Source organism: Otolemur garnettii, unplaced genomic scaffold (genome assembly GCF_000181295.1).
Source record: "Otolemur garnettii isolate 467f Iridium unplaced genomic scaffold, OtoGar3 scaffold00008, whole genome shotgun sequence".
Taxonomy (NCBI): domain Eukaryota; kingdom Metazoa; phylum Chordata; class Mammalia; order Primates; family Galagidae; genus Otolemur; species Otolemur garnettii.
In genome coordinates this window covers 39193356-39208811 of record NW_003852403.1, presented here as the reverse complement: position 1 = coordinate 39208811, position 15456 = coordinate 39193356, and the positions used below count along the sequence as shown (strand labels likewise).

At 42.4% G+C, this 15456-nt stretch overlaps 1 protein-coding gene and 1 pseudogene across 1 annotated transcript in view; one reads left to right on the top strand and one right to left on the bottom strand.

The window, feature by feature from the left end:
- The window catches only part of PLCE1 (phospholipase C epsilon 1), a 273612-nt gene that overhangs the window by 188681 nt on the left and 69475 nt on the right, over nt 1-15456 (bottom strand). The gene's annotated exons all lie outside the window — the stretch shown is intronic.
- Nucleotides 8622-11636, top strand: LOC105886387 (annotated as a pseudogene).

The following is a 15456-nucleotide window of genomic DNA, read 5'->3' as shown; positions in this document are numbered from 1 at the left end:
AGTGATCTCTGACTGTGTCACTATACTCCAGGCTGGACAACAGAGGGATACCCTGTCCTTAATTAAAAAAACCTTCTGAAACCTTCTGTTCTCACCACAGGAGCCCCAAACTTTGTTAGTCATTGACTTTGTATGTGAAGGAAAGAGGAAGGGAGCTCTATTTGTGTTTGTGATCAGAGGAGAAAGTCCACATACAGAGATGAACTGAGAACAACCTTGACTCTTATTTATGATCCAATATGACTATGATTTACTATGAAATGGGAGGCAGAGGTACTGGGAAGGGAGGGGAACAGCTGGAAACCAGGTTCAGGGATGTCAAGGGTGCAGGGATAATGGCAGGCTCTTTATCTTCCTCTGATGCCCTCCCTCCAAATTGCTCCCTTGAAATCCTTCATCCTGCAGCCAAGAAGAGCAAAGGCTCCTCATATTGGTGGTGGAACATTCTGTGTTAGGAAAGAGGGCACTGCCATCCCTGGTGGGGGTGAGTTCAGGGTTCCATCAGTTCAACAAGTGTCATCATCAGCTCTTGTACATCTCACCCTCCTCACATTCATAATTCTTATGGCAGTCTTGACAACCTTTCTCTGTCAATGTCACAGATCCTTTCCCCACTGCCAAAATCAGAGGTAACATAAAGTTAAACATAATTATTTTCGGATATAAGATATAAAAGATAAAAGCCAAGTGCTATCAGTTTAGCACAAAAGAGGATAAATGAAATCTAAATTGTGAGAGTTAAAGAATGGGGTGTGGGGGGGTAGGAATTTGATAAGGAGAGCATCTCAAATTTTGAAGTGAGGGATAGAAAGAGGAAAGATGGAGGCTGGCACGTCTGAGATGAGTGTGTTCCAGAGACACCTGCTGTTCACCCTGGTTTGGGACATCAGAACAATTATCACCTTTCTTCACCAGGGGCTCACACCTGCTTCATCGAGTGTCTCTCACATGACAAGGATGACTGGCAAGTAAGCCAGTAAGCAGGACAGTTAACTAGCAGGATGGGCAGGAGATAAGTGACAGGAGAGAGATTCAGGCCAGTGGGGCCCCAGGAGTCCAGAGAAGCCAAAGGCACTGGGGAAAGGCTGACTTAATGGGATACGAAAAGCCTTGGGTGCCTAGAATTATAAAAAAAAAAAAAAAAAAAAGACAGCGTGTAATACGGTGAGATCTAGGGGACAACAGAACAAGGGAAGAGCAACTATGCTGTGAACTCCTGATTACTTAGGGGTGATGTGGCGTTTATAATAACACTACCTACAAGTGAGATGTTTGGTATAGGATCCAAGCATGAGAGGCAGTTGGACAGGAAACTATCGTGGAAAAATCTTCATGAATAAACTGAGCCCCGGGAGGACAAGCTGAGAGGGGAAGATTGAGGAGAATGTGTTCAGGGAGGTAAAAAGTTGCGGGCTCTGAAACACAAACTCTGGCCTACCGATCAGACTGTTAGCCTGAGAGGCAGGATGGGCACAGTGCCCCCAGTCCCTCTTTCCTCCTCTCCCTGCACATCACTCCCTGTGTGTGTCCCCAGCTGTCCCACTGGGAAGGAAGAGAAAAGTGGAGAAACCAATTTGCTCCTATTCCAGGGAGAGCAAGGAGGTCAAGGGTGAAGGGACATTCCTTTCCTGTCTGGAGGGTTCAGGCCTTGGGGGTCTGATGCCACATGTTTTCAGCACAATGAGCTAGAAACGTTCCAGGCTGCACCTCAGTGTCATTTGGGGAACTGGACCCCTGCTCCACCGCACACCACTCTCAACATACTGATTTTTTCAGTTCTCCCAGGTTGTTGTGACTTTTTGGTGGCTGCTCCCTGTTGGGCAGGTCATGATGCCAGGTGGGATGGAAAGTCTGTGCATGACCACTCACACCCCAGGTGAGACACTGGGGGCAGACCCAGAGAGACAGCATCCAGGCATACACTGCTGTGCATTCAGAGAACTGAACTGGGCCTTCCAGGCTCTGCTTTCATACCACTATCTTCAGTGATCCCCACCTTCATGGTGATGCCTCAGCACAGAGTTCATTAGCCCTCCCTGCTCATCCTCCATTATCACCCTGGTTGAACATGCTGCCACTTGCCATTGGTCCCTCCACACATCCAGGCCTTCTGCAACCTCCCTGCCCTCATCACCACAGTCCTATCAGAATCTTTCCCACTCTGCAAGGCTGTCTGAATGTCACTGCTTACCTAGGTGTATGACCCAGCTACTTTCTCTGCACTTCAGTTTAAATGTGGTAAAGAGGGGATAATTGTGGGATAATTGTGGGTCTCACACACAGCTTGCTGCAGTGCCTGGAGCACAGTGAGCTAAGGAAGTGCTTGTCTCTTACCCACTGGAGGTCCCAGACACCTGCATGGCTGCCGGCCCCCTACATCCCTCTGAACACTCAGGTGCTGCTTGGAAGATAGCCAGTAGGTTAACTCCTCCAAGCGGGATTTACTTTCTTTTGCTCTCAGTTATTAAGTTGTCAATTTTGAAAGGAGCAACATGCAGCCCTGAGCTTCTTTACTTCTTCTCTTAATTCCTTATTCAGTGTTAAATTCTCCCAGCAAAGGATACACCTGGCTTTAAAAAGAAGTGTTATTGAGATGTAATTCACATTCCCTACAATTTACTCATCTAAAGTCTACAAGCCAATGGTTTTTAAGATAAAGTTGTTCAATCACCAGTCAGTTTTAGACCCTTTCAGTCACCCTGATACTAAGTCCCATACCCATTACCAGTCACTTCCCATTTTCCTTAATCTTCCCCAGCCCTAGACAACCAATCTACTTTCTATCGCCATACATTTGCCTATTCTGGACATTTCCCATAATCCTCTGGCTTTTTAGAGGCTAAATTCTTCTTTGACTCATCTATTATCTCCAAAATGGCCAGCCAATGGACCAGGCACATAGTAGGCACCCAATTTCCTTTTGAATGAAAACCAAAAACATGGGTTCAATCAAGTTAAACATATTTTTTCACATTTTATCTTTAGACCTTGTCAGTCCAAAGCAAGATAGGTCAGGAGCAGGAGTGATATGGTTTTTTCTCCAGCATAGAAAAGTTTTATGAAAACTATTCAAAGTGAAATTCTAGTGCAGTTGTCTCTCAAACCTGGCTGCACCTTAGTGTCATGTGCGGAACCAAAAAAAAAAAAAGAAAAAAATACTAAAGCCGGACCCCTGCTCCACCACACACCACTCTCAACATACTGATTTTATCTGTCAGCCTGGGGTACAGCCCATTGACCATTATCCTTTAAAAATTTCCCCAGTGATTCTATGAGCAGCCAGGCTTGAGAACTCTTGTTCCAATGGAAACAAGCCTTCTAAGCAAGAATAATTTGTTGAGTTCCAGCCATGCCCAACACAATACGCAGCCAAAGTTTTCAACTCTGTCTTCAGGGAAATGAATCTCTGGATTTTTAAGAAGGCAATAAAAACCAGAACATTCATCTCACAAAAATTTTCTTTGTGGTCAATGCTACTCTTACTCTGAGCCATATGAAATTGCTAACATTTGATTGCTTTGAGCTATACAAATGGAAATTTCACATCAATCTAATAGAATGCTCTTATTTTATGACATGAGATACATTTAATACTCAATCCGAACCCCTACCTTAACTAATCACCCATTCATCTTCCTTGGGCTTCACACATTTTTTAAAGAGAACATTTGAAACTTTATTAAATACATATCTCTAATAAAAGATAGAAAATAAATTAGCTTATATTAAGGGAGACAAAAGCATGGAAATTCACAAACAGATAAACACCAACTTTATAGAAAACCTCTACTTTTTGCCACACATTATTTCTGGAAAGCACGTCATAAAGTAGATTGTCATGAAAGAAGATATATTTTCCCATAGGAAAAATTTTATGATTAGAGATTGTGTTCCTGACTAGCCCTCATATAAATCAGAGATATGATCAACAGGTCATGAAAGCAAAACTGACATCCATAAACCTCTATAAACAATAATTTATTATTCAAGCACTATAAAATTGTCAAACTTGTATTTTATCCATTGATCATCATTTAGAAAAGCAACTGAGGACTACCTCTCAAAATCCAAAAAGCACACATTCTATAATCTACCTCCAAAGATCTTTGCTATAGGAAAACGGGCTGTTTCTTTCCTCCCTCCTTTCTAGAACCAAGTACAAATGTCCTGGTCCAGATGCACAGTCCTGCCCAGTCCCATATGGTCTGGGCAGTGCTCTGCAGCTGCCCATCCTTCCACTTCCTTACTCGAGGCTCTGCTCCTTCCGCCAACAAGCGGAGCGCTGGCCCAGGCTCTGAGGACAACCCTGTTCCCTGTCAGGAGGAATTTAAAGAGCTTCAGTTCTCTGGTGCAGGCACCACAATGTCTAGTCAGCTGCATTTCTGCTTTAATGCTCATCTCAGCCTGGGAATTTGGCTCCTACTTCCTTACTGTGACCAAAACTGCTGGTGTCTGAGCCCTAATGAGCCTTTTGCTTGCCAGATCCCTTCGTCACTCCATCTCTGCCTGCAAGGGACTGAATTCCTCCCAGTGAATCCCACCCTGCAGCTGGAAGGAGCCCTGCTTTAAACTGCCATGCCATTATGAGGCCAAATATGGCTCTGGAAAACAAGTGTCTTGTGAATGAATGAATTCTTGGATTTCTGCACACTCCATCACTGCGAACAACTGAGCAGCCACTGCTACCTCTTGCTGAGTCTCCTGGGGAAATGGGCATTTGAGAAAATACCAGCACATGGTTCAAGGGCAGTGCTTCTCAGCCAGAGGTGATTTTATGCTCCTCCATGGGGGGGGGGGGAACATTTGGGAACATGAGTCATTTCTAGTTGCCACAATTGAGGACATTCTACTGGCATCATGTGTCTTGAGGCCAATGTTGCTGCTAAACATCCCCTAACTGGCTGAGGTTGAGAAACACTGGAGAAATCAAAAGAACCTTCTGCAGCACTGCAAACCAAACCAAACTGAAAATTCCCAACAGCGAAGGGTAAGGCTTCTATTGTCAGTAAAATATTCTTTTCCCTATTCCAATTATCAAAATTCATGCTCACTAGAGAAAAATTAGGAAATAAAGAAAAGTAAAAGATCTCATTTGATACTATCACTGCATATTTTTATGTAGTTTTCATCACATGCATAATTTGTACTGTTTTCTCTATGTAATGTGCTAACCAAGCTTTTCTCCATATAACCACAGAGCTCTGCAGCTCACCTTCATTGCTATGTGGCATTCCTCCCCATGACTAGACCAGTGTCACTAACCATCTCTTATCAGTGTCAATTTGTTTCTAGGTTTATAATATATTTAAACAATTTTCTGTGTGTGGTTATTTCCTTGATGACCCTTAAAAAAGGAAAGGAGAATAATTTGCTGAAGGATTTTATCTAACATCAAAGCCTGAGTGAAATGTTCCCCTGAGCTTCATCTCTGCTCTGGTCTAAAAACATACACCAAACCTATCACCACAAAAGTCATTGTATGATGAACATCAAAGAAACAAGAAGAAAAAAATCCATGGCCAGAACTTTGGGAATAGAGCATTGCAGTGGATCATGAGAACAAGAAGAAAAGGTCTTGTGATTTTTGGCACAGAGAGACAATGCATAAGTCCTTAAGACGGTAGCATTTGCTGTTTACAGAGCCAAAATGATTTTATTTAGACTTTCTTATAAGCACAATGCCATGTTCTCTTCATTAAAGCAGTTTAGTTTTTTTGTCATATTTTCTCTCAGGTACTTTGAAAAAAGGCAAAAATTTTTTTTTTTTTCGTGAACATCTAGATAGTTTTCTGAAGTTCTGGCAGCTGATTACAGTATGGCTGTAAAGGAGACATTACTCTTACTTTCTTCCTGCTTTCAGATTCACAGGAAAACCTACATGATTATATTACATATAAATGAAAACAAAAAGTAATATCTTTTTTTTCTTTTAAGACAGAATCTCACTCTGTTGGCCTAGGTAGAGTGCCATGGCATTATAGCTCACAGCAACCTCAAACTCTTGGGCTCCAATGATCTCTTCCATCAGTTTTTCTATTTTTAGTAGAGAATGGGGTCTCACTCTGGCTCAGGCTGGTCTCCAACTTGTGAGCTCAGGCAAGCCACCCACCTTGGCCTCCCAGAGTGCTAGGATTACAGGCACGAGCTACTGTGCTAAGCAAAAAATGACATATCTTGATATGCAGATGTGAAAGATGGCAGGAAATGGTAAGAAGTTGGGAATCGGAGGAAGTGGGTTTCTACTTACAAGCAAACCTGTCCCTTAGGGCAAGTCACTGACATTACTACCTTTCAACTGCAGAAAAGGAAGACCATCAAATATGAAATGACATATGTTGAAGTATTCTTAAGAAAGAAAGTACTTTTTTAAATGCAACAACATACACACAGACCTGTCACTGGGTATCACGGTGTTATGTACTGTACTTTGTGATGTCAACCCAGGAAACCAGTTCTGACAAGGTGAGCTATGGGACTGAAGGAAGCAGGCAGATGTCTCAGTGGGTGAGTTAGTGGCTCAAGAACAGGTTATCACAGCAGGAGCCAAGTCTGTTTGGAGTCACCGGCTGGGAACCAGGACATCAGCAATGCTTGGCATGGGGATAAAAAATGACCTAACATCAGCAAGCGCGTCAGCAGCAGCTACAAGTGCTGATACCAATTATCGAGGTTCACCTCTGAGAAGTGCTTTGCTCTCTTAGTCAATCCTCCAAATAGCTGGTCAGAGATGTTACAGAAACCCAGATGAGATGGAGGCTCAGAGAGAGGCTCTCAGTGCTATGGAACCTACGGCTGCAGAACAGCTAAGCAGAGGCTTCAGCTGCTGTCTTCTGACTCAGAGCCCAAGGGAAAGTCTAGGCAAGAGGAAGGGTTAAACAAGGTTGGTGACAGTGCAGAGGAGGGAGGGACCCCTAAGCCAGGGCTGAGGCTGTGGCTCCTGGCTTTCCTGCCACTTCCTTCACAGGCAAAACACTTACCTGTCACTTCCTTCCACACACAAGTAACACACTTGCAGCCACTGGCCAATAGGTGCCCCCTATTAGAGGTAAGGTGCCCACCTTGCCAAGGGCAGGGTGAAGTGGGGTCAGGGGGTCTCACTAGTGGACTGGGATGTTCTTTCAGTGGCAGGGGCTGCGGTACTTGGCTTCTCTCACCTGCCCATTCCAAGACCCGGGCCAGGGATGGGTAACAGGGCTAGAGGACTTCACCTCATACTATGGAAGTAAGAGAAACAATGGCAGAATCTTGGTCCATGGGTAAAATTTGCCACAGTGTGTTAAACCAACAGTCCATCCAGCTTAGGACTTGACAGTATAATCAAATAACTAATGCCATGTTTTGTAGTTGGTTTCTTTTTTAAAATAACAGAACTTCCCCCCCCCCAAAGGAAATCTCATGTGGAAGCTCAGAATTTATAACAAATAAGAAGTAGAGTGATTCTGGTCTAAAGAGATGAAGGAAGCCCTGAATGCCCTCTTCTTCCCCTTCCCCAGACACCTCCATGGACCCTAGGCCTGTACACATGATTGGACCCCTTAGCCTAAACACAAATAGCTAAGGACCCCAAGCATTCTCACTCCTCTCCGAAATCCAGTGGTAGTTCACTACCATTCCATTTTCTAAAACCTCTTTAAAAAACCTGCTTAAATTGTGGATCTATACCACACTTCTGGCTAGAGTCCACTATTTCCTAGCCCCATTTGGAAGTACCATTTACTACCTTTCTCTTGTCTTAACCTCACTCTGCTCTGACTGCAAGGGGTATCTTTGAAATAGTTCTGCTAGAACTATTTATGACTTGAGAAACTTTGTGCACATCCTACTCCAGCTTTCCAGACAGAACATTCCTAATCTGTTTAGTCTGTTCTCACTGGGGAATTAAATACAATAATGTATGTAAAGCAAGAGAGGTGGCATGAAGGATGGGTCCATCAAACCCCATGCCTTTAAGCTTTTTTCATTTTCCTCATCATTTAAAAGGCTCTTCAGTTCTGCCTTCCACGGTAATCCTCTGCTCCTTCCTTGATCACACTCATTGCTGTGTCCCCACTAAAGAGGGCAAGATGGCTCATCTTTGCCAACACAGCCAAATACTGATACCACAAACATTAACCTCAACTGGCACCTTGTAAAGTGCCACCACAGCCAGGGAACACACAGAGCTTACTCTGCTATAAGTAGCCTCTTGGTTCCCTTGCTATGAATATTGTAGCAAAGACCTGGGATTTGCATAACCCAGGGGGCAGGAGGGGGTTGGGGGAGAGAGATAGGGGAAGAGCAGAAGAAAAGGAGGGGGGGGACAGAGATAATGAAAGAAAAGGAGAGGAGAAGAGAAAGGAGAGAAGCATGAGGGGAGAGAGTGGGAGAATGTGAGCATCAGTGAATAGGGAGGATTTGATAGAGCCAAGCAATTCAGGAATAGGAAATAAGTTTACTCTTCAAAGAGGTATGATAAGCAGAAGACAAGCAGAGAAGAATCATATCATTAAGAAGGGAGCTAGGGGGAAAAAGGAGCTGAGGACTCAGCATCAGCTGGAGGGATTTCATTGCTAGAATGCAGCCAGGCTCCACAACATGCAGACATCCTCTAGAACTTGGAAAAGAACCGTAAAAGTCTAGTGATGCACATGCGGTGTAATGGCAGTGCAGTGGAGCTTCAGGTGATATTTGCAGGCAGAAGACGTAAACTGTCAAAGAATCAGACCCTTGAGTACTTGGACCAATTTGAGGAATCTCTGATTTATTTATCAACCACGACAGAAAATAAAAAGTAGCATGGCACAAATAAAAATTCTTCTGGTCATGACAGAAGGGAAAACCGTAATTCATATCAGAGGACCTCCTCTCCAGATGACAGATATGTAGAACAAGAAAGATCCCATGGGATAGAGATTACGTTGATTATAGGAGGTCACACCATGAGCATTCGAGAAGAGGACATTCTCATGATGGTAGCATGGAGTCACGAAATAGAGACCAAGAAAAACCCAGAGAAAGGGAAAGAAATGTGGATCGGAAAAGATCACGGAATCTCCATCTCCTGGGAGAAGAAGCCCAGAACAGTCAGGAACCCAGAGTTCCTCTGCTCAGGATGAGCCTACTACAAAGAAGAGAAAAGAGGAGCCGGATCCTCTCCTTATTTGCACTGGTGGAGCATACATTCCCCCTGCAAAGCTCAGGATGATGCAGGAACAGATTCCAGATAAAAACAGCTTAGCATACCAGAGGAGGAGCTGGGAGGCCCTAAAGAAGTCAGTCAATGGTCTTATCAACATTTCCAATCTAAGTTTTATTATTCAAGAGCTTCTTCAAGAAAATATAGTTCGAGGAAGAGGTCTGCTGTCCAGATCTATTTCACAAGCACAGAGTGCATCTCCAATATTCACCCATGTTTATGCAGCATTAGTGGCAATTCTCAACTCAAAATTTCCACAAATTGGCAAATTAATCCTCAGAAGGCTAATTCTTGGGCGGCGCCTGTGGCTCAAAGGATTAGGGCACTGGCCCCATATGCTGGAGGTGGTGGGTTCAAACCCAGGCCCGGCCAAAAAAAAAAAAAAAAAACAAAAAACAAAACTACAGAAGGTTAATTCTTAATTTTCAAAAAGGATATCGAAGAAATGAGAAGCAACTTAGCCTGACTGCTTCAAAATTGGCACACATTCTTAACCAAAATGTGGCACACTAGGTGTTATGCTTAGAGATGCTCACTTTGCTCCCGGAAAGACCAACAGATAATAGTATTGAAGTAGCTATTGGTTTTCTCAAGGAATGTGGCCTGAAATTAACACAAGTGTCACCAAGAGGAATCAATACTATATTGAATGCCTTGGAAACATTCTGCACGAGTCTGGAATTGATAAGAGTTCAATATATGATTGAAGTAATGTTCGCTGTACAGAAGGATGGATTCCAGGACCACCCCATTATCCTAGAAGGACTTGACTTAGTGGAGGAAGATGACCAGTTCACCCATATGCTCCCTTTGGAGGATGACTACAATCCAGAAGATGTTCTTAATGTTTTCCAGATGGATCCTAATTTTATGGAGCGTGAAGAGAAGTATAAAACTATTAAGAAGGAAATACTTGATGGAGACAGTGATTCAAAGACAGACCAAGATGCTGGTAGTAGTGAGAAAGAAGAGGAGGAAGAGGAGGAAGAGGGAGAAGATGAAGAACACAAAGTGACTATTCATGACAAAACATAAATTAATCAGGTCTCATTTCATCGGACAATTTATCTTGCTATTCGGTCAAGTTTAGATTTTGAAGAATGTGCTCACAAATTGCTGAACATGGAATTCCCTGAAAGTCAAACCAAAGAACTCTGCAACATGAAACTTGATTGCTGTGCTCAACAAAGGACATATGAGAAATTTTTTGGCTTATTAGCTGGGAGATTTTGCATGCTCAAAGAGTACATGGAATCCTTTGAAAGTATATTCAAAGAACAATATGATACCATCCATCTCTTGGAAACAAACTGAGAAATGTTGCTAAGATGTTTGCTCACCTTTTGTACACTGATTCCCTTCCATGGAGTGTTCTCGAATGTATAAAACTCAGCAAAGAAACCACCACATCATCCAGTAGAATTATGGTCAAGATACTGTTCCAGGAACTATGTGAATACATGTGTCTCCCTAACCTTCAAGCAAGGTTAAAGGATGAAACTCTACAGCCATTCTTTGAAGGCCTATCACCCTGAGATAATCCAAGAAACATTCAGTTGGCCATCAACTTCTTTACTTCAAAAGGTCTTGGGGGTTTAATGGATGAATTGCGTGAGCATCTCAGAAATACGCCTAAGGTCATCCGTGGCATAGAAACCAGATGTTGAGAAAAATAAATCCTCCTCATCCCCTTCCTCTTTCAGCATCCTCTTCAGAGTCTGACTCCTCTGACTCTGATTCTGACCAGCAGCAATAGCAGCTCAGTCTTCCAGTGAAGAGAGTGATTCTTCATCTACCAGCAGTCACAGCTCTGCCTCAGCTAAAGATATAAGGAAGAAGAAACAAAGGAAGTCCAGAAGTAAAGAAGTAGATACTTTGATCAGGAGCCAACAAACAAATGACAGAAAACATGAAGAAAGAAGACTCCAACACGGGCACCAGGAAACAAGGCCTGAGAGAGACAGACGGTCAGAAAAACAGAGATGGAAATCCAGGAGATTCAGATGGGAGAGATCCCATAACGAAGCGCATGTCGGACAGAAGTGTCCCCCTGAATGAAATAATGACAGTAGAGTTGTGAATGACAGAGATCAGGAAATGCACAGATTTGGAGAATAAGTGTGGTGATCACAAAAAGAAAAGAGGAGAGAGAAGAAATTCTTTTTCTGAAAATAAGAAGCACAGACATCTAAATAAGGACAGTGAAAATTTTAGAAGATATAGACCAAAGTCAAGGGAAACAGACAGAAAGCCTTCAGGCTCTAGAAGCAATGATGATATGTATCAGAATGGTGCAGAGAGGCCTTGGGAAAAATCTAGCAGATACGCTGAACATCCCAGAGAATCAAGGAAAAATTGGCGAAGAGAATTTTCGCCAAGGATCAGGGAAGAGAAAAATCCTCACAAAGCAAAAACCATTCTACAAAATAACATAAAGTGGGCATGCCTTATATTAGGTTGAAACAAATTTTTTACGTGGATCGATGAACTTTGTAGAGAATTCTTGTATAAAGGACTGATTGATATTTGTAAATTTTAAAATGTTTTCTTTATAACTTGTTTTATAACTGATATACCTCAAGGCCATCCCCATAAAATTATTTGAAGAGAACAGTTTCACTAGGAAAAGATGTAAGTCTTGCTTATATTTTGTGAATAAAATGATCAAATACTCATTGAAAAAGAGAAAAAAAGGAGCTAGGGTTCACTTCCTGGATTTGGGGGCAGAGGAAAAAGAAATCACAGGGTAGCCTAAGACACTAGTTGTGGGAGGATAAATTGACACTGCCTTTTGAGAGGGCCATTTATCAGTATCCATCACAGTTGGGTTTTTTTTTTGAGACAGTTTCAAGCTGTCACCCTGACTAGAGTGCCATGGCATCACAGTCACAGCAACCTCAAACTCTTGGGAGACTGAGGCAAGAGAATTGCTTAAACTCAAGTAGTTGGGACTACAGGTGCTCACCACAATGCCTGGCTATTTTTGTCATTGCAGTTTTCATTCTTTTAGCTGGCCCGGGTTTGAACCTGCCAGCCTTGGTATAACCTGCCCACTGAGCACTGAGGGTGCCACCTCCATCACAGTTTTAAGTGAGTTTACCCTAAGACTCCAGTCATCCTATTTCTAGGAATCTAAATTATAGAAATACTTAACATTGCACACATAGATGTACAATGATGTTCATTCCAGTATTGTCCCTAAGGGAAAAATCTTGAATAACCTAAGTGTTCATCAGCAGGGACGGATGAAATAAATTATAGTGTATTTATACAATGGATGCTAGGCAACAGTGGAAACGAATGACATGGTCATATATGCAGCAATGTATAGGAAAAGGTCTCAAAATGCAGTAAGTTAAAAAGGAAAGTTGTAATGTATGTAACTTTGGCTTTCAAATAACATAAATATTCATATGAACATAAAACCATCTGGAAGAATACACAATGATTATCTAAACTTTTTTGAAGGGGGTGAAGAATTTTTACTTTATATACTTCTATGTTGTCTAAATTTGTAACTAAAAACAGTTCAATGGGAAAGCTAAAGTGGGTCACATATGTGGGCTGTGAAGCCCACTACTTGAGTTTGAACCCCAGATCTGCCTCTTCCTAGAAGGCTGATTTTGGAGATGTAACTTAACCTCTCTCTGACTCAGTTTCCTCATTTGTAAAATAGTAATAATAGTACCAATCATATAGGGTTGTTGTGCCAATTGAAAGAGTTAAAACATTCATTAAATGACTAGAAAAGGGCTGGAGTTAAGCACTCAATAAATAAATATTTATTGGTAAACACTTGATAAACTATTAGTCTAAAAAAGTAATTTGATTGTTTTGATTAACAGAGGCTAGAAGGGGAAAAGTGAGCAAAATCAGATTAGTGCCAGCTGATAAATGGCCTTGAATACCAGGCTAAGTAGTAAGAATGCATTTACTCTGTAGGAAATGAGGAGCCTTTCATTCAGCAAGTATTTACCGATCACCCTGTGTGCCAGACGCCATTCTATATGATTGGGATACATTAGTGAATGACGTGGACCATGTCCACATTTTAGAAAAGGACCAAGATAATCAAGATCTTTTGGGGGCATGATGGGTCTGTGCCTTATAATTGCCTTCTATGTGTGTTTGTAGAGAGATGATCAAGAAGGCTGGGGCCTGTCAGCTGTGCACTGTTTGGGTGAGTGGTGATGAGGGCCAGATACACAAAATCCAAGCCTGAAGCCTGGAAGAGATGTCTCAGGCCTGAGATAACAGACAGAAGACCCCTGGTGTCTAGGTGGTAACCGAGGACAGAGGGGTCAGATAGTGGGTCAGAACTCCAAATAGCACCTTTTCAGAATTTATCCTAGCCTTGCCTAGCTCGGGTGGCCTGGACTCAGGCAACCTGGCTCCGTCCCCAGGTTTACTGCCACCTGTTCCCAGGTTTACTGCCACTGACCAGAGGAACCCTGACAGTCTGAACTTCTGGGTCTCCCTTGATAATCTCCAGGGTCCTCCTCAGCTCTAATATGCTATACTTCCCATGTCATCACTAAGAGGCAGATGAAAGGGACTTCCTTTCTCATTACCAATATATTATGTTCCAGAGTCAAAAGAGAAACCATAACATAGCATTCAGATGTGCAGCATAACGTATGAGGAGACTGTTTACATTTCTTTTTGAGAAAACGCATGTTGAATTATAAGCCAATTGTATGTGTCAAGGTCTGAAAATAGGTTACTCAAATAATTTCGTTCCTAATGTGCAGCTGTTCTGAAGTATAAACCACATTCATCTAGTAAAACCAGAATCTGTTCTATAAGGACTCTGAGCATTCATCTGGCCCTTATTTTTAGAGTGAAAGGTCAAATACACAAGAGGGTGAAGCACAGTGGAGTCCATTGTGCCAGATGCAGACAGTGGGCTGAAGGCCAATTGTAAATCGTAATATCTAAATTTGTGGGTATTTAAATGAGATGGATTAGAAGATCAAAAGAATTAAATCATGGTATATCAAAGTGGCAAACAGAAGCTGCAGAAGGCCATCTTTCATGGGTTCATTTATTCAACAAATCACTCTTCACAAAATAAACAGGCTCTGACTCATTTCCCATGGCTTGGAGTAGGTTCTCCCTACTACTCACCAAGGTCATGGAACACATGAACTTCAGGCTTACTGTCTGTGTGAGAAAAATCCAGCATGAAGATAACTCTGTGTTAGAAGAAACTGCAACTGTCTGCACACCATGGGTAAAACACTAGCCCTGACCCATCTGCTGCTCACCAGCTACGTGACTTCAGGCTACTTAGCTCCTTTTACCTCAATTTTCCTTTCATAGAGCTGGGATGAGGATGTTACTATCAGTGTATTGTTTTGAATGGTGCCTGCTGTAGTGAGAACCAAGTATCTGTTTATAAAAGAAATCTTAGTTGTTGGAGGCAACACAGGCAGCTGAGAGCAGTTGCACATTAATTCTATTAAAGGACACGTCCTTTCTGCTCATCCTAGTCAGCTCATAAAAGCACCATGGAAAACCATACATTAGACAGGACAAGGATCAGCTGTTCTTCACTTTGACATAGGAAGGGCCGAGAGGAACTTGCACTGGAAAACCTTCTGCAAGGACTGCTGAAATCAAAATGACACTTTTCTCTTAAAAGGAGACACGAGTTTGTTGGTAGTGAGGAAATTAGAATGCTCTAGTGTGGTCCCCACCAGCCTTAGAGTCCGTATTTTCAACCATTTGCTTGAGTTACTTGAACCCACTTCATTCTTTTTTAGTGGGTGCACACAAACAGTAGGGGTGCGGGGAAGGGAGGAGGATAACAGCTCAGGAGGAGGCAAAATGCTTGAGTTTGGGTCATTTCAGCTCCAACAATTTCAGTTGATACCTGGAGCAAATTTCTTGAGGCTCAATTCCTGAAGCTGAAAAATGTTGATGCGAACCTAGGAGAAGGGTCCATGTAAGTGATCTTTTGGGATCCTTTTTCTGGACCGAAGTGTGAAGGAGCATTGAGAACACATCCTCAGGGTGTCTGGTAACATAAGTAATTAGCGCACAGACAGTGGAGTCGGGCCCAAGGTTCAAGGCCCAGCTTTGCCACTTACAAAAAAAAAAAAAAAAATCTTAACCTCTCTAAGCTTTAGTTTGTATATTTGGAAAATGGTGATAATGACAATAACAGTGTCTATCTTATCAGGAAGTTGTGAGGAATAAATGAGAATAATACTCAAGACTCAGGCATGATGCCCGAGAGTCAGTGCCCATTAAGCAGCAGATTTCACCATAATAGCTAT